Here is a 22,442-nt window from a genome sequence, read left to right as displayed (position 1 = left end):
GCCATTGAGATTAAAAGTGTATTTGCTTCATTTTTTTTTTCCAAGTGCAGTGCCTGAAGAGCTCGGTGCGAGTAGGGTGTGAAGTTCTGTTTGATGGAGACACAGCGAGGAGAAAGGAAAGCTTCTACAGAGCATTCAGAAGGCAAAGTATTAAAAAATAAATAGAAAAAAACTCAGAGACCCTGATTTGTAGGCTGCATTTTAAGTTGGTGCTGCCAACCAAAGCTTTCCCTTGAAAGACTGTTAACAAAGAAAAACATCCTGGTCTGTTTTATTGCCGTTTCCATTCTGTTGTTTTACCAGCTTTAAGTAAAAGCTGTTCATCCTTAGATTGCGATTCAAAAAAAGTAACTCCACGCATTTAGATAGATGCCTGGCATTTTGGCCTCTTCCTTTTGAAGAAGCTGCAAAAATTGGGCTTTATTTCCTAACCTTTCCTATTGTGCCTGAAGGTGAAGTCCCCTGGCTTGCAGTGTGCTCCAATGTCAGTTCAGAGGTGGGTTTTGGCACCTGTGCTCCCGTCTGTCCTCCAGGTTTGTGCTTAGGTTTCAGCAGCTCCCCCCCTGTGCTCGGTGCTTGTAGGACGAGGAGGATTTCCTGACGCAGGGCCCTGCCCTGCAGCGAGCAGAGGACAGGGGAGGTGTATTTCATAACAGTGCTGGGTTTTATTGGCCATGGAAAATTGAATTTCTTTAAAATGTAAATTTTGAGAATGGTTATATTTTATCATTCATCCCCGAGGTCTCGCAGGTTTTACAAACCCGTTTTAATCTTGGATTGATTGATGTCAATGGGAGTTTTCCATCGGCTTCAATAGATCTTGGCCAGGTCCCAGGGTGCAGCAATGCAACGATCCCTGGGAGGGAACGCAGCAGCTGCTAAGCCTCGTGAGGTGATGCTCTTGGACAAGAGGAGACGCTTTATCAGCCTGAATAAAATAGAGGTAGGCATCTGTGAACCCCTGAAACAGTACGAGGTCGGAGACGGCTCTGGGCAAAGAGCCTGGATCCCACTGTCGCTTCTAATAACGCCTCCAAGGATGTCAGCCACGTCCTCTGTGTGAAGGTGGGACGTGCAGGAGGGCCAAGGCTCTGTGTGTGTGTGTGCCCAGGACTTCTGGTGTGACACAGGCCCATGGGGAATGCGGTGATGTGCTCTGAGGGGCATCCGTGTGGGCTGGGAGCACCGGGCAAGCAGTGCTGAACGCTGGAGGCTCATTTCACAGCCTCACCGTGCCAGAGCAGGGGGTGAAGCCTGGTGATGCTGAGGGAGAAAAAATAGAGTCAGGTTCAGGCCCTAAGAGAAGGGGTTGGGGTTCGATCCATGCACAGCACCAAGGCAGGGAGGGTACCAGGCCCCCAGCACAGGCTGGAGGAGCGCGGGGCTGTCCCAGGCTCTCCTCTCTCCCTCCGTTCAGCCCTCTGCTCGAGGCGTGCTTCTCCCACCAGGATCGAATTATGTCCCATTAAATTTCTCCATGTCATTTCTTTAACTAGCTGTGCAAACGAAAATGCTGTTGTGCGTGTTGCATGTATTGGTATTTGCTCAGGGACCATCTTAAAGAAATATCCTAATATGCGGTGTAATGTAGACATAAATCACTTTGCCTTTTGGTAATGCGCTTGATCAATCTGTGCTACGGATCCCCCCGCTCCCCCCATTTGTAATGATCTGTCCGTCTTTGGCGTGAGATTAATAGTAGCTGCTTCAAGAGCATTAAGATGACATTATCTCAAAAAAGAGCAAATGCTGTTTGAATTGGGGATTGTAATGGGATCGACGTTCCTAGGTTCGGTGGGAGAAGGTGGCTGCTTGTGGGAGAGCTCCTGCCTCCAGCCTGAGCTCAGGTGGGTGTTAAATGCAGCAAAGCACTGGGGTTTGTGCCGTGCTTAGGGAGGGATGGCATCGAGGGGCCGCGTGTGGCACAGCCCCATGAAATGCTGAAGACTCAAGCCCATCACCCAAGGGTTTGTGGACCAGGAGACTGCACAGACATGGGACTAACAGGCGCCTTCACACACCGCCCTGTGTGAAGAGCTGATAGATTTTCTTTTAAAGATCTAAAAGCCAAGGGGTGAGACCCCAGGGGACGCTTTAAAGCCACCATCCTTCCTTCACACGCTTTCAGGAAGAGCAATGCCAGCAAAAGCCAAGCTCGCTGCAACCTTCTCTCTCCTCCTTAGCTCCCCCCTTGTTTCCGAGCTCTGCTTTTGAGGACCTTTGCACAAGCGACACGTGGATGTCCTCTGCGTGTCCTGCTTTGAACCGTTCGGTTGCAGCGTTTTTTCCCAAGCTCGGTGCTAAAAATACTTTGAAGGTAAGCCCTGGAGTGGCTCTCTTCACCGGTGCCTTCTCCTCCTGCCCAGGCAATTTCCCCTGCAGAAGAGCCCTTTTCTCCCAGAGGAAACTTGGTATTGATCTCGCCACTTTGTGAAGGGAGGGGAAACACACGGCACCTTTCATCTTCCCCTCTGGTGGAGTGATCCCGGTGTCAGTATTGTGTTTGATGACCGGAGGATTTTAATCCGGCAGGATCGGAAATCTTTACCTGATCAAAGCCTCCTCCTGCCCAGCGAGGGCTTCAGCCGGGAGCTGCAGCAGGAGCAGGCGGGTGGAAAAATGGGGAAGCAGGAGGGGTGCCCGCTCCCTGCGGGTCCCCCCGTGGTGGGGAAGTGCCTCGGGTGTTTCTGGGGTGGGATCACCAAATGAGCTCGGTCAGGCATCGCACGGGGCCCCTGCAGCAATCTCCTGAACAAAATCCAAACTATTGTGTGTTTGTTTTAATTCCCCCCTCTCTTCCCTTTCTTCATTAACTCAGTCGTTTTTGAGCGTGAACACCCAAGCTGTAAATCTGAGGCAATTTAGCGGGTTAGGTGAACTGTGAAAAGCAGATTTGCACAATTTGCAGATTGCTTGTTGAGGTGAGAGCTAATGCTGCTGACTCACGGGCTGATCTGATGCTGCTGGCAATCCCTCCCCAGCCTCCATCTACTTCCACCCAGCCCTTCACCCCGCTCAGCTTTTGGCAGCATCCAAAGTTTATTCCAAGAACAGAAGTTTTCTGGATCCAGCGAAGCCACCTGTTTTCCCCGAACGGTGCAAATCCATCATCGCCTCTTCCAGAGCCTGGCCCCTGATCTCCTTCTAAGTGGCCTCGGCTTTGAGCAGACATTAGTATTCCGGCGGGCCAGCCACTGCCGGCGGCAGCGGGAGGAAGATGGGCACTCGATCTTTATTCATAATCCGGAGCAGTGTTTGCTCTTCACAGCCCGGCTGCTGCAGTGCTGCCGGAGCCAGCTCTGGCTGAGCCGCAGGGGCCCTTCCCATTGCTTTCAGGCCCTGACGATTTTTGGCATTTCGGGTCATTTTCTGTGCTCAGCCTCTCACCCAGCCCACAATAACCCTCCTGAGCCCGCGGTCCTTTCCCAGGGCAAACCTCAGAGGTACCAGCTTGTGTGGCAGCAGGCACCTCTTTGTCTGCCTGCCCCATTTTCCCTCCCCGTTGTGGCCACCACTTGCCGGTCATGGGAATTTTTGTAAAAAATAAATAAAATAAAACCTCACTTCTCACTGCAGCTTGCATCCTGCTCCACAGGCTCACGAGCTCTGCATGTTTAGCAGCATCTCCCCAGGTGCAGCGAGCAGCCGCTGGGCTGGGGCTCGTTGGAACAAGGGAGTGGGGGACTCAGGGGGATTTGGGGCTCCTCCAGAGCTGTTTTCCAGCCCAGCACCCCTGGCTAAAAGCACAGAGCTGTGCCCGGCACCCACGGCACGGCTGCCATGAGAGAAATGCCTTGGGAGCTCCAGCCCCGTGCTGCTCAGGGAGGCAGTGATAGATTAATCTGAGCAAAGATTAATCAATAATTTATTCTGGTGTTTTCACTCACCTGGGGCTCAGGCAGGCTTTGATATGATTTGATGGGGTCGGACCCACCTTGCTTTAATTAAACGTGATGCCGAAAATTAAAAGGAAAACCTATTGGCTACTGGAAACGAAATCAATCTGTGATCGGTAACGAGAGGCTGATTAAAGAGGTGATACCCGGGAACGAAAGGACATGTTCAGCAGACGCTTTCCGAAGGCCAGATTAGCGGGACGTATTGAATGTAAATACACCCATCGGCGTTGTGTCACGGCGTGGCCTTTAGCGAGGGAGCTGTTTGTGTGCGGTGATAAATGGCCTGGCCACAGGCTGTGAGGGCTCAGTGCGGCGCTGGGTGCTCTGCTGGAGAGTTTTGGGGCAGAGCCCGGCTCTCCTCAGCACCCGCTGCCCCTCAATGGTGGGTATGGGCAGGGCTGGGGGATGCCAGCAGCTTTCTGGAAGTAGAGGTGTGGGGACATCGTGAAGCAGGCTCCAGGCTGGCCATGTAGGGCCTGCAGTGAGGTGCTGAGCAGTGCTGTGACTGCCCCGGGAGGCCCTCTGAGGCCTGACACGGCATGGAGGTGGTGGAGGCTCCTGGTGACAGCACCCGCCTTGGGATTAGGAGGGTCTCGGGGTCTCCCAGGTGAAATAGGGCTGTTTTGGGGACCTCGTGGGACACTTTGGGCTGTGGTCTTGGTGGGTGGCTCTGCCAACGTGCCCCCCAGCGGTGTCACCGGGTGCCTCTCCCCGTGTCCCCTGCCAGGGTGTGCTGGGGGAGAGCCCGGCCCGGTGCTGGCTCCCGGCTGCCACTTGTGGCAGTCAAAGCCCAGAGGGTCCCTTGTGTGCAGGGGCAGCACGTCGTGCCCTGCAGGGACAGACTTCTCCGAAAATCAAGGAGAAAAGACATTTTAGTGCTTCCTCTCACTCCAGTCTACCTCTGACCCTGTTTCTGTGGGGCAAGTGGTGAAAGTGGCATTGTGCCAGTCCCCCTTCGTGCCCTGCTCTCTTCTGCATCTGCAGCTCTGCGAAAGACGCCTGCAGAGCACCACCGAGAGGTGGGAGAGGGCCCTTTCCTTCCTTTATTGCTCTTTCCCAACTTCCACATCACTTCGCAGAGGGCAGAGGCTGCGGGCCTGGCTGAGGGGCTGCAGGGCCCCCATTAGAGAGGGGTCACAGCCGGGGCCAAGCCCACCCCACACATTAGTGCCATCATAGTCTGGATCTGGGGGGTGAAAAGGGAGAGGGACCTCTCTGGGAACAAGGTGACTTGCCTTAAAATAAGCTTTTGGCATCAATTATTAACACGCAGGATCTTGGAAGGAGCCGGGGAGCGGGAGCGCGTCCATCAGCTGCTGGCAGAGCAGGGCCGGGGCCGGCGTGCGGGGGGCAGCACGCGGGGGGCTGAGCGCCGCTGCCTCGCTCGGGCTTTGATTCCTCGCTGACAGCGCGCTGAAGGATTGATCTGAGCAGGGATACATAATTCATGAGCCTTCCCTTTTTTTTTCTTTCTTTTTTTTTTTTTTTTCCTTGAGCAGCTGTGAATTTTGAAGCGCGAGCTCTGCAGAGCAGACGCTGTTGGGACTAAAGGAACAGTTTGAGGAGAAAGCTGTATATTTTTGTTGTTGTTGTTGTCTGTTGCCGTTTATAATCTTTAATCTCCTTTCTCTTTGTCACCTTCCCTGTTTTTTCCCCTCCCGAGGCCCGTTCGGCTCATCTGGCCCCTGCACGTGGCTGTGCCGAAGCACCCCAGCCCTGGTGCCTGCACGGTGCTGGGCACGAGGTGCAGGAACCCCCCCTGCCCAAAGGGATGCACCCCCCGAGGGACACATCACGGCTTCTGCTTTGGGAAACAAGCGCCAGGGCAGCTGTCTGCGTGGTGAAGTGGGTGGGAGAGGTGATGGCTTGGGGGCATTGGTAAAAGAGCCTGGGGAGGCTCCGTGGGGGCTGCGATTTTTGTGACCTTTGCTGTGCTTTTGGGCTTGGGGTAGGGGGCTGTGCTGGGAGAAGAGCTGGCTGCAAGCCCTGCAGGGATATCTGCCTGTCCTGGGCTGGGACAGGGATGGGAACCATGGGGTCCCGCAAAAAACTGCCCCTGGTGTAACTGAATTCTGCTGCGACGATGTTCAGATGCTTTAAATGACATGTTTTTAGCAGGTTATCTCACAGTGTTTGTTAGCTGGGATCCATGGCTTCACCAGCTCCTTAAAATCAAGCATCCAAAGCTGCAAACGACATAATGAGAAGAGCTCCTGGCCCAAGGTGGCTGCTGAATGCCCTGTGAAGCCCAGTGCTGTAAAACTGCGCCGAAATCCCATGCAGCAACTCCAGGTGATCCTGGGGAGCCCACAGCCCACCAGGAAGGGAAACGTGGTTCAAAAAGCATCGTAAAGGAAAACCAATGGCAAAACTATCCTGCTGTAAGTCAGCCCAGAGCTGTAGCTCTGGCTTTGTATTGGTTTGCAGATGGGTTCATCTTGGCAATGTGGGGGCAGAAGGGGACCTGCCCCTTGCTCGGCACCATGACAGGGCTGTGACTGGTTCCCCCTCCTCTGAAAACAGCTCTGCCACCAGCTGGGGTCCCTGTGTCCTGTTTTGTGGCTTCTTCCACAGGTGGAGTCTGGCTCCGTCACTCCAAAAAGTTCTTGTGTGCCAGAACAGCAAAACCAGCGCAAAACATTAATTGGAATACTTGCACGTAACAGGGGATGACGGTGTCCTGGGATCTTTTGCATCACTTTACCTGGCTCATACAGTTTCTTATTTTTCCATCCCGTCCATAGATGGGGTGAAGCCTTCTGCTCGTTCCTCCCAGAGCAGGGGCTTTGGGACCCTTCCCATCGCATCCTGCAGGTCCCTGCACCCTGGGGCCAGTGGGCTCCAGCTGGAGAGGAGGGAGAGGATGCCTGCAGGAAGCTGGAGGGGGGGATTCTTGTTTTGGTTTGGTTTTCAGAAGGCTGGGGCAGGCTTTACAATTGCCTTTATTTTGCTAGGTGGTCAAGTAATGTGAAGAGCCACCCACTCACACAGCTCCGGAGAGGAACTACGGACACTCCTTGCACAAGAAACATTTCATAGGGGCCTGGCAGTGTCTGGTGAGGCTCCTTCCAGGACACACCTGGGGTCTGGAGGTGGCAGGGGACAGCAGAGCAATTCTTGCTATTCAATTCTTTGCCCGTTATGTGGAGGAGGGAGGGACTGGGAGAACAAAGTTCACCTGCACCTTGCTGTGTGCACGAGCACCCCTCTGCCTCCAGCACCATGGCGGAAACCCTTGGAGCCCTCCTGCCCCGCTCACCACCACGCAGCAGCTGCTGCCCCGAGCAGGCAGCCAGCTCGGCCCCTAATTAAAAGGCAGCAATCAGTCCCGGCATCCAGATGCCAGCTCAGTGTAGCTGGGCTTTGTTTCTCCCTTTGGTGGCTGAATAATGTTCGTGACAGCGCTTCCTCCACGCTGGGCAGTGGAAGCTTTCCTTCAAGGGTTCGCCGCGCTCAGCCGCAGCCGCCTGCCACGGCGGAGGCACAGCTGTGAGGGGAGAGCGGGATAAACACTTGAAACGAGAAATGAAGGAGGCTTCAAACATCTCCACTGCCTGCAGAACAGAGTCCTGTTTCCCGCTCCCTTTCTGAGAGCCGCAGAGATCACACAGAGATGCTCAGAACAGGTGGAAATCTGTGGCGAGGCGTAATTTATTCGTAAAATAATGTGTAGTCGTTCCTGTAAAGTGTTGGGGTTGGCAGGGTCGCTGCAATGCAGATGAATCCCTCTTACCCATCCCAATTTCCCCTCAGCCAGGTGGTGGGGTCGGAGGCAGGGCAGCAGTGAGTGCCTCTCCCAGGGCTGGAGCCATGCAGCTGAGCCTGGCAAGGCGAGGCTCCAAAAAATCTGCTTGGGACACCAAGGGGGTGACCCCTCGGGACTCCCCAACCACCACGAGGGAGGGAGCAGGGTTGTACTGCAATTTGGGAGGTCGTCCACCAAGGACTGGGGACATACAGCATCTGCCCCGTGTCTTCTGGGGTACCCCTAGGAGCCGAGAGGTGCTGTGGGTGTTGCCGTGCGATGCCACGATTTTCACACCCCCAGCTCTGCTGGTGGCATCGTCCCTCTGCAAAACCACTGGCACGAAAAGCCAGTGGGAAGCGAGACATCTCGTGAAAGGGGGAAACCCGCTTCGTTAATCGATGGGAGATCAAATGCTCCTCGCAGGAGCATCGTGCTGCAATTACAGTTATGAGATTCCCGGGCACTTAACACATCGCTGCTAATTAATTTGCCGTGTTAGAGCATCTAACTGTGCTAGCGAAGGGCTGAGCACTGGCTGCCACTGAGGAGGCCCCGCACCAACCTGCCCCATGCAGAAAATGAACCATGACGAGAGTGGATGGGCAGCGTCAGCGTGGAGGAAACACCAGCAAAAAGGCAAGAAAGAAACTTTTTAGCTTTTTTTTTTTTTTTTTTCTGAATCCGTGCGGGTGGTTTGGGAAACCACAATTTCTTTGCCCTTAGCACTTTTTGCTTTGAAAACCCATCATAAATGTGAATGATGCCTGCAGCGCGGTGGTGAAGGGAGCATCCCCACATCCTCCCCAGCTCAGGGCTCCCAAAATGGTCACCCAAGATGAGTGCAGGTCTCGGTGCCACCTCCCAGGGCCACCTGCCCTGTGTGATGCCACCCCTACTGCCTGCTGTGTCCCCCAGCACCCCAGTTCCTTGTAGCTCTCACAACGAATCTGACTTTTAGTACAAAAAAAGCAGTAGAGAAGTGATGCTGGATGCTCAAAGGGCTCCTGAGACGGGACCTTGCCCACAGCCCCGTTCCTGCACGTGTTGCTGTGGCCTCTCTGGGGCTCTGGTCCTGCCTGGGCGCCTCCGGCTCGCTGCTGGCTTGTGAACAGCCCCGAGCGCTTTACGTGGCCTTGGAAAGACGCCCGGTCTGCTCTTGCTCAACGCCAGGATTTCATTAGCTTGCAATCAAATATTAGGGCTTGTGCTGCATGTTTGATTACATTTCTAATGCTGCTGCCGCCCCCGGGGGCTGGGAGCTGGGAATCGCTTCTCCACCTGAACGCGGAGGATGCGGAGAGGCTCCTGTGTGCGCCGGCCCCGAGAACAGCAGGGAAGCCCCCAGGGGGCTGAGATGCCTCCAGGAGCACAGCTCAGGGCAAACATCACCCATGGTGCTGGGCAGCAGCTGCCCCGTGGTGCTGGATGAAGCTGCTCCTTCCAGCCCTCCCCAAGACTTGTGCTTGGCTCTGGTCAAGCTCCCATCATTTCCACGATCCCTTCTCCACCCTGCAGCTCACACCTTCAGGACAAACGTGGGTTTTCCTGCAGAGTCAGGAGCCGGGATCTCCAGCCCCAGGTTGTGACCCACCACCGGTTTGGGACCAGCAGGGACCAGGTCATTGCTGCACGCTGCTTGTACCCCGCAGGTAAATCGCTCACGAGGTGGGGCATGGGATGTGTCAGGCTGGAAGGGGCCCAGGAGGAGCCCTGGCTCCTCTCCCTCTTCTTTTGTGTGTGCAAAAGTTATGAAAAAAAAAAAAAAAAGACAAAAAAAACAAAACCCAACAAACCAAACCCAACTAGTTCCTCAGCTTCAGTTGGACGGAGGCCCAAAACACAGTCTGGCGAGGCCTCACGCAGCGCAGATGGAAATCCTATATGGGGCTACTGACTCACTGCACTAAAAACAACCCGGGAGGCGATGGTAAAGGGGGTGGCAGCTCCCAGAGAAACCCTCCCCGCGGGCCCTGGTCCCCTGGGGGATGCTCCGGGTGGGGACCACTCCCGGTGAGAGCTGTGGCAGGTTGAGGAGGGGACGCGATTGATCGGGGCTCCTGGTTACTGATTTCCCATCCCTCCCCAATGCACGGAGCTTTTCAATCCATCCAGGTCATGGCCCGCTTGAGCGGGGCCAGCCAAGGGTTTGACACTAACGATATGTTAATGAGGCCAGGCCAATCAATGCCCCCTTAACCAGGTGATCAATCCCCACTGTCGGTGTTCCTGGTTTCGGGCTGCGCGGGAGCATCCATCCCCTTTGATGGTGAGGGAGTCTCTGAACTGGCTTGTGATGGTGGGGCCAGACTTATTAGGGTTTATAATTTAAAAAATAATAATTAAAGAAATTTAATTTATCTTTTTGTGTGTGACTGGAGCATCCTTTTGAATCCAAGTGCTGCTCTCTGGCCTGGTAATGAGTCAAAGCTCGTTGGCAGCAGGGGTTTGGGGCACATGGGCCAGGTGGAGGGGATGGGGATGCTGCCCCCCCAGACCCCATCAGCATCTCCATCCCCTCCGCTTCCCCTGCTCAGTTTCGTGCCACCAGCGAGGTCCTGCAGGGCTGGCGCTGTGCCCTTGGGCGTCCTCGCATCTGCCCCAGCCGCTCCTGCTTCTCACCCAGCACCTCCCTGGCAGGAGACATCCCAAATCCTCTGCCGTGGGTCACGTCACCACCAGGGTCACTGGGACGTGGCTCATCCTGCACCAGCAGAGCCACGGGCACCTTCGGCAGCTCCTTTTGGGAGCTTTCACACCACGGCCGCCTGCGCCGCTGTGTCGGCAGCAATGGGAGAGGCTCCGCGGCACAGACGTGGAGGCGGCAGCGAAGCTCTCCTACGGTACGAGTTCCCCCCGTTAGTCATGCAGCTCTGGGATGTTTACATGCCTCTCTGATTTAGTTGAGGCAATTGCTTTTAAGGGCTGATTATTTATGGATCTATAGTACACAGTGCCAGCGGGAATAAATTTCCCCATCTAAATAAGTTATTTTCCCAGCACGACGCGCTCCCCTTGCAATAGATGCACCCACCCCCTCATTGCCCAGCCCAGCACAGCAGCAGGCGCCTGTCAGCACAGTGCAGCTCATGGCACGGCATGGCACAGCATGGCACGGCACGGTATGGCACAGCACGGCGTGGTGCCTGCTCCTCCTGCTCCTCCAGCCTGGGCTTCCCACTCTCCTCCCTGCTGGCTCAGGTGCCTGCCACAAAACGGTGACTTTTGGGGGGTTTTCTTCTCCCATCTTCTCTAGCAGCTGTAAGCAGATGCACAAGAAACACTGGGAAAAAGGCAGGGGCTTTGATCCCCTCTGATATTTTCTATCTCAGCCCTATGATTGTATTTCGGTGTCGATTACTTTTGGCTCCGGGAATTTCCTGAGCTTGATGTGGTTTGCCCATCTCTCTTTCAGCTTCTCACCCACTCTCCTCTTGCACCTATGTGAGGTGTTTTTTTTCCACCTCCATCTCCCTCGGGCGAGGATTTCGGCAGCTCGGCTCACCCCTGCATGGGGAAAACCCTTGAGCAACCTCAAGTCCTTGCACCACAAAATCCTCTCCTCCTCATCCCCATGTGCCACACGAAGCCTCCCCTACACCTGGACAAGGCTGGATGCTGGGCAAGGCCACGGGGTGGTACCAGAGGCAGTAAAGATTTGGATGTGTGTGGGGTCGAGGCACCGGCTGCTGTTCCTGGCAGGTCAGTTATTCCTAAGCGCCTTCCCCATCTACCTGTCAGCCCCAATATCGTTGTTAATTGCAGCGCACATCCAGGTTCAGCTAATGCGATGTGAGTGCCCCGCTGGCCTGTCATTAGCAGCAGAGGCCGGGGCTGATGTGATTACGGGTCCTGCTGTCCTCGCCCCCGGCCCTGCTGACCAAGGAGCCGGCGGGGGCAGGCTCCAGCCCCAGAAGTTTGGTGCCACCCACGGAAGGACGCTGATTCCTGGTGCAAAGCCAGCACGGAGGCAGAAATTAGGTCCAGCAGGATGGCTGATAGCAGGTCAGTTCCTTGTGCTGCGATGTTGTAATGTTTTTGATCCCCAAATCATGCTGGATTTATGGCTGTGATGTCCCCAGACCTAGTGGGTGACACCCCAAGGAGGAGAAGCTGTGGGGCTTTGTAGCATCGCCCTACCACGGATGGGACCGTCCCATTGCAGCCACGCTCTGTGGCAGTGGGTGCACCCCAGCATTTGGGGACACCCCTGGGCACCAATATCGGCCCCTGCTTGTGTCCATCCCATCCTGCTCTCCCCAGAACCTTTCTCCTGGGACCAGAGTATCCCCAGTCCCGGCTGTGCCCCGGCACTGCTCTGGTTCCAGCCTGGAGCTGGCACCACCCCTCTAAGGGCTGAGCTCTGCCTTATCTCTGTGCTCACCCCAGGTGCTGCTTTCCCACCAGCGCGCTCCCTTCATCAGTGAGAACTGTCTTTCCTTAACACTTATTAAGCCCTAATTTTCATCTTATTCATTACTACGGAGTCATTAAGCCGGCGAGGAATTAAATGAGGTGAAATGAAAAGAATTGAAAGAAGACTGGAGGGTCTGGGGGGGTTGGCTTTTATTTTTTATTTTTTAAAGGCACCAGAAAATAATCTCCCTGGATTAAACGGGGGACCACAGAAGGGCACATAAGACTTAACGAAGAGGCTCTAATTAAGAAGCAGCACCACGCGCCCCCGAGGCATGCTGTCTGCAGAGGTGGCCACGAGACCAGCCGGCCCCGTCGGTGAGCGCTCATGGTGTGAGCACCGCGGCTCCGAGAGCGAGTGAGGGGTGCCTGGTGGCAATGGTGAGGCCTCCAAACACGGCCTCTGCTGGTGGCAGCGCTCTTGGTGCTGGAGCTTTTTGGGGAGAGACACATCGCTGTGCTTCTGGGGTTTGTGGGGGGCTAAACACAGCGGGGTGGGTGCATTTAGGGCTGTTAACTGCTGTATTAGTGCATCAGTATGCATTAGTATAGTATAGAGTGTACTTGTATTATTTTAGTTGATATTTATATTAATAAATGAGCAAGTTTAGGGTGCGTATCAATAGATCCACATGTAAAGCCATTGGGTTCACAAACAGCCATCAGCCTGTGAAGTCACCACCAGCTCTTTCCGCCGAGGGCAGCTTTCTGCCAGCCTCACGGAGCCTGCACATGGGGTTTTGGGGGCGCTTTGGATTCAGGGGTGGCAGTGTCCGTCTGCCTGTCCCTGTCCCTGCCGTGCCTTTGCTCTCCCTCTCCTGCCAGCCCTGGGCACGGCATTGCTCTGGGACCGGCTGCCTCTGAAGCTGAACCAAGCATCCAGACCCCTTTTCGCCCCCATTTCCTGACCCTCCCAGTGCTGTAGCCACTGGGCAGAGCGGGGAAATCAGCTGCCGCCGGGGCAGCTTGCACCAGCGCGCCGCTTTCGTGTTCCTATTGTTTTTTCCGGCATTAAAATACGGGCTACGCAGAGCAATGTCAAACCTGCCGAAGGAATCCCAACTCTCTGGTGACTTCATTAGCTCCGGCGCCTCCAGTCAGCGGAGGCACGGGGCTTGATGAGCGCGCCGCAGGTTTTCTGCTCTCACCCTCTCGCATGCACCAACCTCATTAGCGGGGAGCGTGGCACGCTCAGGAGCCCCATTTGGGTGCTGTCCCCACGCGTTTCGTCGTCCTTCCCGACTCACTGCCCTGCCACCTCCAGTGCCACCAGCAGAGCACGCAGAGCCCTGCTGTGATTGCGGGGATTTGGGACCCAGCATCCTCCCCCAGCACTGCAGAGGGGTCTCGGGGACACCAAGATGTCTGGCCCCAAGGCAAAAGGACCGTGTTTGCATCACGTCTCTCTCACTGGCCTGCACTGGTGGTACTGGTTGAGAGCCACCTCCATGCACAGGGAGATGTCTCCGTGAAGCCCCCCCAGCCTGGCGTTCCCGGGGCCCTCTCCTGCTTCTCGCCTGCCTCATGGGTGTGGGTTTGTTGCCTCCCCACCTCCCCCAGCCCTGCTTCACAGTCAGCATTCCCTATTTACATGGTGACCCCGCTGGTCTCCCATTCATTTTGATGCATTCAGGATCGTAAGAGGCTGTTATTTTATGATGGATTAACGATGCTGTATTTGCTTTTAGCCTGTTTTACAGTGCCCCAAGTGCCTCAGCTATAACTCTTCTGTTTATTTGTTTTATTATCCTAACAGGCTGCTCCTGGAGGTTTCTGCGAAGACACCCGCTGTCCCCACCACAAGCCCCTCCGGAGAGGCTGGGGCAGGGATCCCACCCCAGGAGAGGTGCAGGCTGTGGTGTGTGGGGTCCAGATGGGTGCCCTGAGCACTGCAGGATGCTCTGCAGGCAGGGGGGAGGCAGCTGGGGATGTGTGTGGGGGGGAAATTGTGACTGCTTTTGTCTGGCATCCCTCTCGATGCATCCTCCTGCCCGTGTGCAAGGAGCCAAGGGCTTAGGAGAGGAGGTGTGGAGCCAGCACCGCTGCAGGAGGTCACATCCATCCCCTCTGTCCTTGCTGCTGGGGCTCTCCTCCAGCCTCCCGTGGGCACATGTGCTGCTGGACACCCCTTTGCTGCCCAGACAAGGCGTAGGTGAGGTTTGGCTGGAGGGCAAGCCCAGCTTCGTGGCTCTCCCACCTTCAGGGTGACCTTGGTGGCAGCCCTGGACCCGCTCCTCCACCGCCTCCCCTCCACGGGCTGCTCCGCTCCATCCTCGCGCGGTCCCCAGGGGCTGGTGTAGTTGTGGTGAAGAACCTGAGCACTAATAACTCCCATTAGCACCTTTTGGCTGATGGACATCAGCGCCGAGGGCCAGATTCAATTTCGGCTGCAAGCCCGACTGCTCATTTCCAGTTGCAAAGATCAACCGGGAGCTTCGGGGATTAGAGCGGTGGGTGGAGGGGGAAACGAGAAATGAAAGAGGAAGATAAACATAAAAGTCACACAAAACAAATAGCTGGCAGTAACTCCATTAAATCAGGCATTTTAAAAGGAAATATTAAAATATTAACTATGTAATTAAGTATTTATTAATTAAAAAGGAAGCCAGCCGCATTAAGCTGAGCACAGCCCTAATCATGCGCAAATTCTTGTTTAGCTCAGCTGCCCGTTCAGCAGAGCTGGGACCCAGACCTCGACCTGGCTCCCCAAGACCTTGGGACCGGGAAGCAGATTCCCAGTGAACGTAGAAGGGGAAAAATCCCCTTAACGGCCCCATTTTTCCTGCCATTTGGGGTGTCCAGCAGCACACCATCCCTGCTCAGCAGTGGGGCAGCAAGAAGGGACAGGGCTGTCAGCTCCGGTGCTTGGCCTCACAGGCTCTGCTGGGGACGGTTCCTGCTTCTTTTGTGACATCTCCTGAAGGTCTTTCCCAACCTGGATGATTCAATCATTGTATATTGCACCGGGGGATGATCAGATTAAATATTTGGAAGAATTTTTGTGGAGAGACGTTGGAACGGGCTGCCCAGGGTGGTTGGTGGAGCCCCCATCCCTGAAGGTATTTAAGAACGGTGTGGACGTGGCACTAAGGGACGTGGCTTAGTGATGGCACTTGGTGATCCTGAAGGTCTTCTCCAGCCTGGGTGGTTCTGTGATCCAAGAGTGCTGGGGCCAGCGCCCTGCTGGTTTTGGCACCCTGATCCCCAGGAGGTGAATCTTTAAATCAGGGACTGCGACGTCTTAGAAAATGACCCAGGGGAGAGCTCAGCACCCAAGCAAACGTCCAAAGGGAGACCTCAGCACCCAGCCAGCCACCTCTCAGGTGGGCTGCACCTTCTGGGTGATGGGATCCCATCCCAGCACCGTTCCTGGCTGACGTTTGGCAGGAACCCCTCTCCCTGCTGGACATTCCCGGGTGTCCCGCGGCCACCCCGTCCCCACGTGAGGACCCGGTGCCACCAGCCCCGGAGCTGTCACTCGTGCGGCGATGCCGGGGTCACATTGAGCCCTCCCGGCCCCGCAGCGGGCAGCGGGAGCTGTCTGCTGCCTCTGACAACTCATCCGTCACGGAGCAGGGCCAGCGGCTGCGAGATGCCGCGGAAGGGAGAGAATTAAAAGAGGGAGAGAGAAAGAGCAATCAATACATTATTTAACAGCGGGAATGCAAATGACAAAAAATTAATGAGGCCTCCCCCCCTCCCCGCCCCCTCCCCCAGCCCTCCTTTGCAGTGAGATTGCTGACAAATTCTCTGGAAAATATCAAAACAGCCGGAGGGTGTAACCTGCCAGAGTGATGCACCATTATCTATTATTGATGGAAACCTTGACAAGTTCCCTTTAAAAAAAAAGGAGAGAGAAAGGGAGGGAGAGAGGGAAAAAAAATGCATCTAATCTTTGTTTTAAAGCTACAGTTGCTCGTTTTCTCTCCCCTGAGGGTGGACGAGCTGCAGAAGTCCTCCCGGCACGGCTCTGCCCAGCGATGCTCCCAGCCTGCGGGCTGGGATTGATGGGGATGTGAGGCAGGGTGGTTGTTGCTCCCTCCTCCCTCAGCCCCACAAAGAGCCTTTTAAGCCTCATTTAAAGATGCAAGGGGGCTGAGCTGACGGAGATGGCACTCGGGATTGTGTTTGGGGAGAATTTGGGGCGCCTGGAGCGGAGGGAGCAGAGGATCAAAGGAAGCCCGCAGGAGAGGCTGGTCATGGGATAGGGGCTGAATTCCTTCTAGGAAAAGAGACTAGGGGAAAAAATAGCCAGCAAGTCCCCAAAGTGAGTCAGAACCACTGCTGAGTGCCAGCGAGGCAAGAGACCCCAGGAGCCAGCAAGCAGCAGCTATCGAGCATGCTGGCGAGCGACACACTGCAGGGATTAATACTTTATAAATGTCACTGGCCTCCTGACAGGCTCCTCTATAATCCTTTTCTTCAGCCTCTTACAGCAAAACCCTCCAAACAACCCGCGTCCCTCCTCCCACCTGTTCCACCGTCCCCATGCCAGCATCCCTGCGCCGCCTCGCCCTGAGTTGGTGGCCTGGCTCCCTTTTTACTCGGGCTCCTCTTTCCAGAGCTCGCCACCAAGAAAGCAGCGCCCTTCACCGTGCCTCAGTTTCTCAGGGCACACATGGAGACAGCTACGGGCACTCAGTGAGGGCCAGAGCTGAAGGGCACGATGCTGGTGCCAACTATTTTTATTCACTGCTGCTTTTTTTTATGGCTCCTCAGGTGCCTTTCTCTCATCTCACAGCCGAGTCCCTCAAGGACGCCGAGGGATCTGTTCCAGGCAGATGCTGAAATCCAGCCCCGACATCCTGACCCGCTGTCTGGGAGCTGCAGGAATTTCCCCTGGAGGTTTGTTTCCCTGCCTTGATGTCCCGTGTCCAGCAGAGCCCACCTCAGAAACCCCAACGAAGGTACAAGCTCCTGGGCAGGACAGCCTGTACCCCCCTCAGCGGGTGCCAGTGTTGCTCTGATTTAAGTCCCAGCAGTGCAGGTCCTCCTGAAGCTATATGGCCCTGTGGCCACGAGTCCTGTGGCTCTGCCCGTTAGGGTTCCCTGTTCCCATTTTGGGAGGTGTTGTCCTCTCACCACGTTGACATCTCTCGTCTTGGTGCCACAAGGGCACAGCTGCTCCCCTCTCCACGCCAGCCGTTGCTTTGTATGCCTCTGCCGTGCCCTCCTTATCGTCACCTCCATCCCATCCCCTCTTAAACTAAATAGTCCTAAATCTTTTTAATCTCTTCTCATGGATTATTGATACTATTTGTTGCACTCCTTTGGATCTTTTCCATTCCTGCTGTAGCTGTGCTGAGGCAGGGTGATGAGAGCTGACTCCTGCTGAAGGTGAAGTTGACAGAGTCACAGAGTCACGGCGGCGTTTTCAGCTTTGCTGCCTCTCCCTCACTGCCAAATCCCGCTGGCTTTGTGGAAGGGGCAGCTTCTGCTCGTTGTGTTGTGTCCCTGAACCTGTCAGCAGCGATCCCAAGCTCTTCCCTGTGAGCTTGCTGTGAGCTTAGACCCTATCCATGAGCAGCAGGAGCTTGGTTTTGTTCCCTGGGTGCTTGTGTTGGAGTTAGGTGATATCCACGGTCATGGTGGGGCTGGATTTGGGCTGGCGTGGGTGCTGAGGCAGTGTCCCCTGGGCAGGGGGTGGCAGGCAGCACACAGGCACCAGCTCAGCCAGGAGATGGCCAAATTCACACCCAGCTCATCTGGGGCCCTTGCAGATGGTGCCACCTGCCTGTTCGTCGTGCTTGTGGGGTGTCCCTGCTCTTTGTGCTCACCTGGGTGCTTCGTTAGTTAAATCAGTTAATTTTCTTGGTACAGGGAGGTCTGTGATGCCCTGATTTACCCCCTGGGTCTCCGTTAGGGTAGGGTTTGGCTTGTGCCGCCTTTCCAGCCTGCTGGAAGGGCTGCTGAGAAGTTTTGTTTTCCTCCCATCCCAGCTGCAAGGAGCTGAGCCTCGATGTCCACCCAAAGTGCTGCGTCTGGTCCCATCTCCCCATGCAGGCTGAAGCACTGAGGACCAGAAGAAGAAAAAGATGAGAACAAAGACAGTAACAAACTGGAGAGGTGGGTGCTGAGATGCTCCAGATCCTGCAGGGGGGCTCCTTGACACACCTTGGGCAAGGAAAGCAGCTCTTCGTGGAGCCAAGGGTCACCCCCAGGCCAGCTGCAGGGGACAGAAAGCAGCCAGCATGGTCACTGGGGGGCTGCAAGTGCTGCATCCAGCCAGAGCATTGTTTTTGCTTGTCCACTCTCTGTCTGCTAAAGAAAGCTTTGTCTTTAAGTGGACTTAACAGAAAGTTTCTTTCTCTGCTTCTAACTTCATGCAAAAAAAAAAAAATAAGAAGAAGAAGAGTATTCCAACATAAAGTCTCAGACAGAATCAGAGGTCAAGTTTAAAAAAAATGAAAAGGAGGAGGGGAAATGACACTAAACAAACCCTTGGTGCTGGCTTGACGACAAAGAGAAGCGCTCTGGGCTGAGAAATAATGGTTTGAAGTTCGCATCATTATCAGGGCTACGTGCCCCACATTTGCAATGCTGTCTGAAATGTATGCAAGCTGGGATTTGTGGTGTCACTGCACCAGCATGGGGGCTGGCCAGTCCCTACTTTGGGGACAGGACAACCAAAATCCAGACTGGCTCGAGCCATTTCAGCTCACTATCCCGTGCACTGCTGTGAGGACCTCAGAGGGGCTGGGGGAGGCTCGTTGGATAAGCGTGGTGCTGGCTGCCCAGCGGCTGCTTTCTCAGAACTGAGGTCCAGGGGAGTCTGTGCCTTTCTCTTCTAGCTGTAGAGGTGACACAGCCCTTTTACAAACGGGGAAACTGAGGCACGGCGATGCTGCCTGCACTTTCAGTGATGCTCCTCCAGAAACAAGTGCGGCTCCTGGCTCCTCTGCTCGCCCCAGTGCCTCTCACCCCAGAGAGCTGCATTTCCTGAGCTCTGAACCTTCTTCCCCTGGCTGTCTGCAGGGCTCAGCACATCTCCCCTTCACCTGCCACAGCCCCTTCTGTTTGGTCCCAGGCAGGTTTGCTGATCTCGCTTGCTCCTGCCCTGCAAGACCTCCGTTACCACACACCATGACCCTCCACATCTCCCCTGGTCCCTCTCCCCCATCCCCATGTGTCTGCTGTCGGTGCAGGAACCTCGCAGTGCTGCTGCCACCAGGCAGGGGACACCAGGGCTTGGGAGCAAGGTCTGCCCGCCCGAGGCTGGCAGAGAGAGGGAGGCAGAAGCTGGGCTGTCACCTCCGATTACGTTTCTCTCTGGGTGACCTCTGCTTCCATAACGCGATTTTTATTATTTGACTTTGGAATATTGATTTTGATTTCCTTTTTTTGATTCGTTTTGGTTTCACTCTTTCCTGTAGGGAGGGATTTGGGTCACCTTCAGCTTCTGTAGCGGGAGGCAGGTCGGGTCACTTGTCCGAGGGAAACGGCCTGGCAGAAAAGCCAGGGTTTAGAGAGCGCTTGCGTATGGAGCAGTCATGAGCCCTAGGGCTGTGTTTGTGTCTGAGGCCCTGAATCAGACCCCTCCATGCACTCCCTGGAGAGCTGCTAAGCCCCCTGAATCTCCATGAGTCCCCTGGGTCACCCAGCTACTCGTCTCCCCCTCCGGCAGCTCCTTCATGAGGCAAACATGAATCTTAGAGCAACGGAGCAGAGCTGGACGTGGAGTGCCCCATCTCCATGCACAGCAGCACCAGTGTTGTCATTCGGACCCATCGCTTCTCCAAACCAGCTCCTGGTTAAAAGGGTTTGCCATGAAGTCGCGTCCAGCTTCCTTGTGTCCCTCCATCTCCAGCAGCACCCTGTAACGATGCTTCAGAAGGAAAAACTCAGTCCTGCCAGGCAGGGCCTAAGGTAAATTCCCCCCAGACCCACTGACTGCAAGACGAGGGCAGTGCTGCCACCCCAACCCTGTGGGAACAGCAGCAGTTGGTGGTCGGAGAAAATTCTGCACGTTTTCATTTCTTGTTTATTATTTTATTTCCCTTTAAATTTTATAGCTCCAGCTCCAGTGCCTGTCCATGGCCTCTGTGATGCGGAGTGGCAGCAGCTGATGTGCAAGCTGCGCTTGCACACGGATGGGGACCGTGTGTGTCTCTGAGAAGATATACTCAGAGTTTGCAAGCGAAACAGCTGCAAGGACTGACTGAAAGCTGGGAGGGCTCTTTCCACCTTCCCCTTCCTCAGCAGCAGAAACTCCAGGGCCAGGCCACAACCCAGGACTGAGGTCTGGCTGCATCGGCTCTGCTTGGAGCTGCTGCTCTCTGGGGACAGCGGGGAGGACAGGCCACCCGCTCGGCAAAGCCAGCCGCCAGGATCCTGCCTTGCACAGCAAAGGCCTTCACTGAATTACCTGCCACCGCCTCAATAACCTCCGAGAGGACGAGTTCTTTGTGGAAGGGTGGTCAGACATCAAACATGGAGTCAGTGCTGGCAGCAGCACCCTGCAGGATCGGGCCGTGTGTTGGCCTTACCCCTTTGCTCGTACCCAATTTACCTGTGGTTCATGGTGATTCACATGCTTACTTCCACCAGGAAGTATAAACCCCAGCAGAGGGCTAAGGTTAATCCAAAGAACCTTTATAGCCTCACCCTTTCCCCCCTCACCTTCCTAATTACTTTAAATATACAAGAGGGCTGACAAAAATTTGTAATCTCCTTCTTTTTTGGTTTTTCTTTTTAAGGATCCTGGGGCATAGAGTTTTTCTCAGCCTTCCCTTGCGGTTCTGGTGGCTCATTCCTTTGGGAGATTTTTTTTTTTTCTTTTTTATCTGGGGGGGGGGGGGGACAGGCAGGGACGAACCCACTGCCCCGGCCCCCGGTTCTGTGCTCCCAGGGGCTGCGCTGCCCATCCGCCGGCATCTGCCGCCCTCTAGAGCCCGCACCCAAACGGCATTTTTTTTTTTTTTAATTTATTTTTTTATTTTTCTAAAAAAAAGCCGGCAGGAAAAGCAAGTCCTGTCAGTGATGGGGCAGGATGGGGCACATCTGCCTGGGCCAGGGAGAAGTCCCAGCGGGTGCAGGATGAGATCCGCAAGCTCCCAGCTGGGGAACCCACTCCTCGCCCAGCCCTGGCCGCCAGCTTTCCACGCAGCAGCTCGTGTCTTGCTCCAGTGCATCAGGCTCTGGGGTCATCCTGCAGCCAGGACCACCGGCCAGGTAGTAGCCATTGAACTGAAAAAAAAAATTAATGCAGAATGCTGAGGGTGAAACTGGGGATGCACTCTAAATCAAGGTCTTTTTGCTTGTGTCAAGTTTGATGAAGCCCACAGCACACATGTGCCTTTCCAGGGGCTGTCACAGATGCTCTGTCCTTGCCTGCTTCTCGGCCTTGGCTTCTGGATCTGTCTCCTTCTGCAGTGCTCCTCTGAGCCTCTTACCCATCCCATCCATCTCTCCTTCCCTGAGCAATTCCTCTCCTCCCCATCTCCCCAGACTTTATTCTGCCACCGCAGACCTCAGAGGAGTTGTGTTAACAGGCACTGAGAATCTTGTCCTTGTGCTTCAGTTTGCTTCCTCTAAAATATCTTCACCTCTTTCAAGCAGCAATGCTGCTCACCCTGCGGAATGTGTTTGTGTGGCAGGAGCAATATCGGGTCACAGTGATGTGTCTGTCACTTGGGGTTCATCACATATATTGAATAAGGCCTTTACAGGGAGCTGCTCATGTCTCACCCAAATCATTTAGCAAGGCCAGCGCTGGTACAGAAGCACCGTGCAAGATGGCTGTTGGCTGAACTGCTTTTCCCTGCGCATTCCCAGTTATTCCTGCTACTGAGGCCCATTTAGCAGGGTTTGGGGGTGACCAGCTGCTATCTCCTGGCATTTCTGAGGGAAAGACCCTGCATCAGCCCAACCCTAACCCTGCAAGTGGAGAGGAGCAGACCCAGGTGAGGGATTGGGGCGGGAGGAAGCAGCTCGGGAGAACGGAATGGCACTAGAGGGCAGGAGTGCTCTTCTCTAATTGCAGCAATGGTGTTGGCACTTCTTGCTCAACTTCCCCTGCTCAGTGGGTCAGCTGCAAAGTTCAGGGCCTCCAGTGACCCTGTGCGGTGTAGTCTGCCTGCGGGCCAGGGCAGAAGCAGAATGCCTCGGAGAGGTTTGGGCTCCGAGGCCAACTGCCCGCCCGAGTGCCGCTGGCACTTCTGCTGCCGGGTAGTTTCCCTCAGCAAAGAAAAGTCACAGAAAGGAGACTGAGGTTGGTAGCTCCCCTTGCATGCCTCGTGCTGCTGGGTGAGCATCAGTACCGGTACCAAGGCCTGATACCTTCTGCCTGACGTGGCACTGGCACCTGAAAAATTGGTTCTTTGCAGGACACCTCAGTGTTGCTTTCTCTTAAAGGCGACCAGAAGCCATCATCCCCTTTCCTC

General features: G+C 55.1%; 1 long non-coding RNA gene across 1 annotated transcript; it reads left to right on the top strand.

Annotated features, from left to right (window-relative positions):
• Window positions 1–4,053: 4,053 nt before the first annotated feature.
• LOC311422033 lies at window positions 4,054–7,507 on the top strand. Its single transcript, XR_014685146.1, has 3 exons — window positions 4,054–4,281; window positions 6,015–6,280; window positions 6,854–7,507. It is a non-coding gene; the product is annotated as an uncharacterized lncRNA (long non-coding RNA).
• The last annotated feature ends 14,935 nt before the right edge of the window (window positions 7,508–22,442 follow it).

Source organism: Aythya ferina, assembly GCF_964211825.1.
Source record: "Aythya ferina genome assembly, chromosome: 20".
NCBI lineage: Eukaryota > Metazoa > Chordata > Aves > Anseriformes > Anatidae > Aythya > Aythya ferina.
The sequence above is the reverse complement of the archived record's forward strand: the minus strand, read 5'-3'. Positions and strand labels throughout refer to the sequence as shown.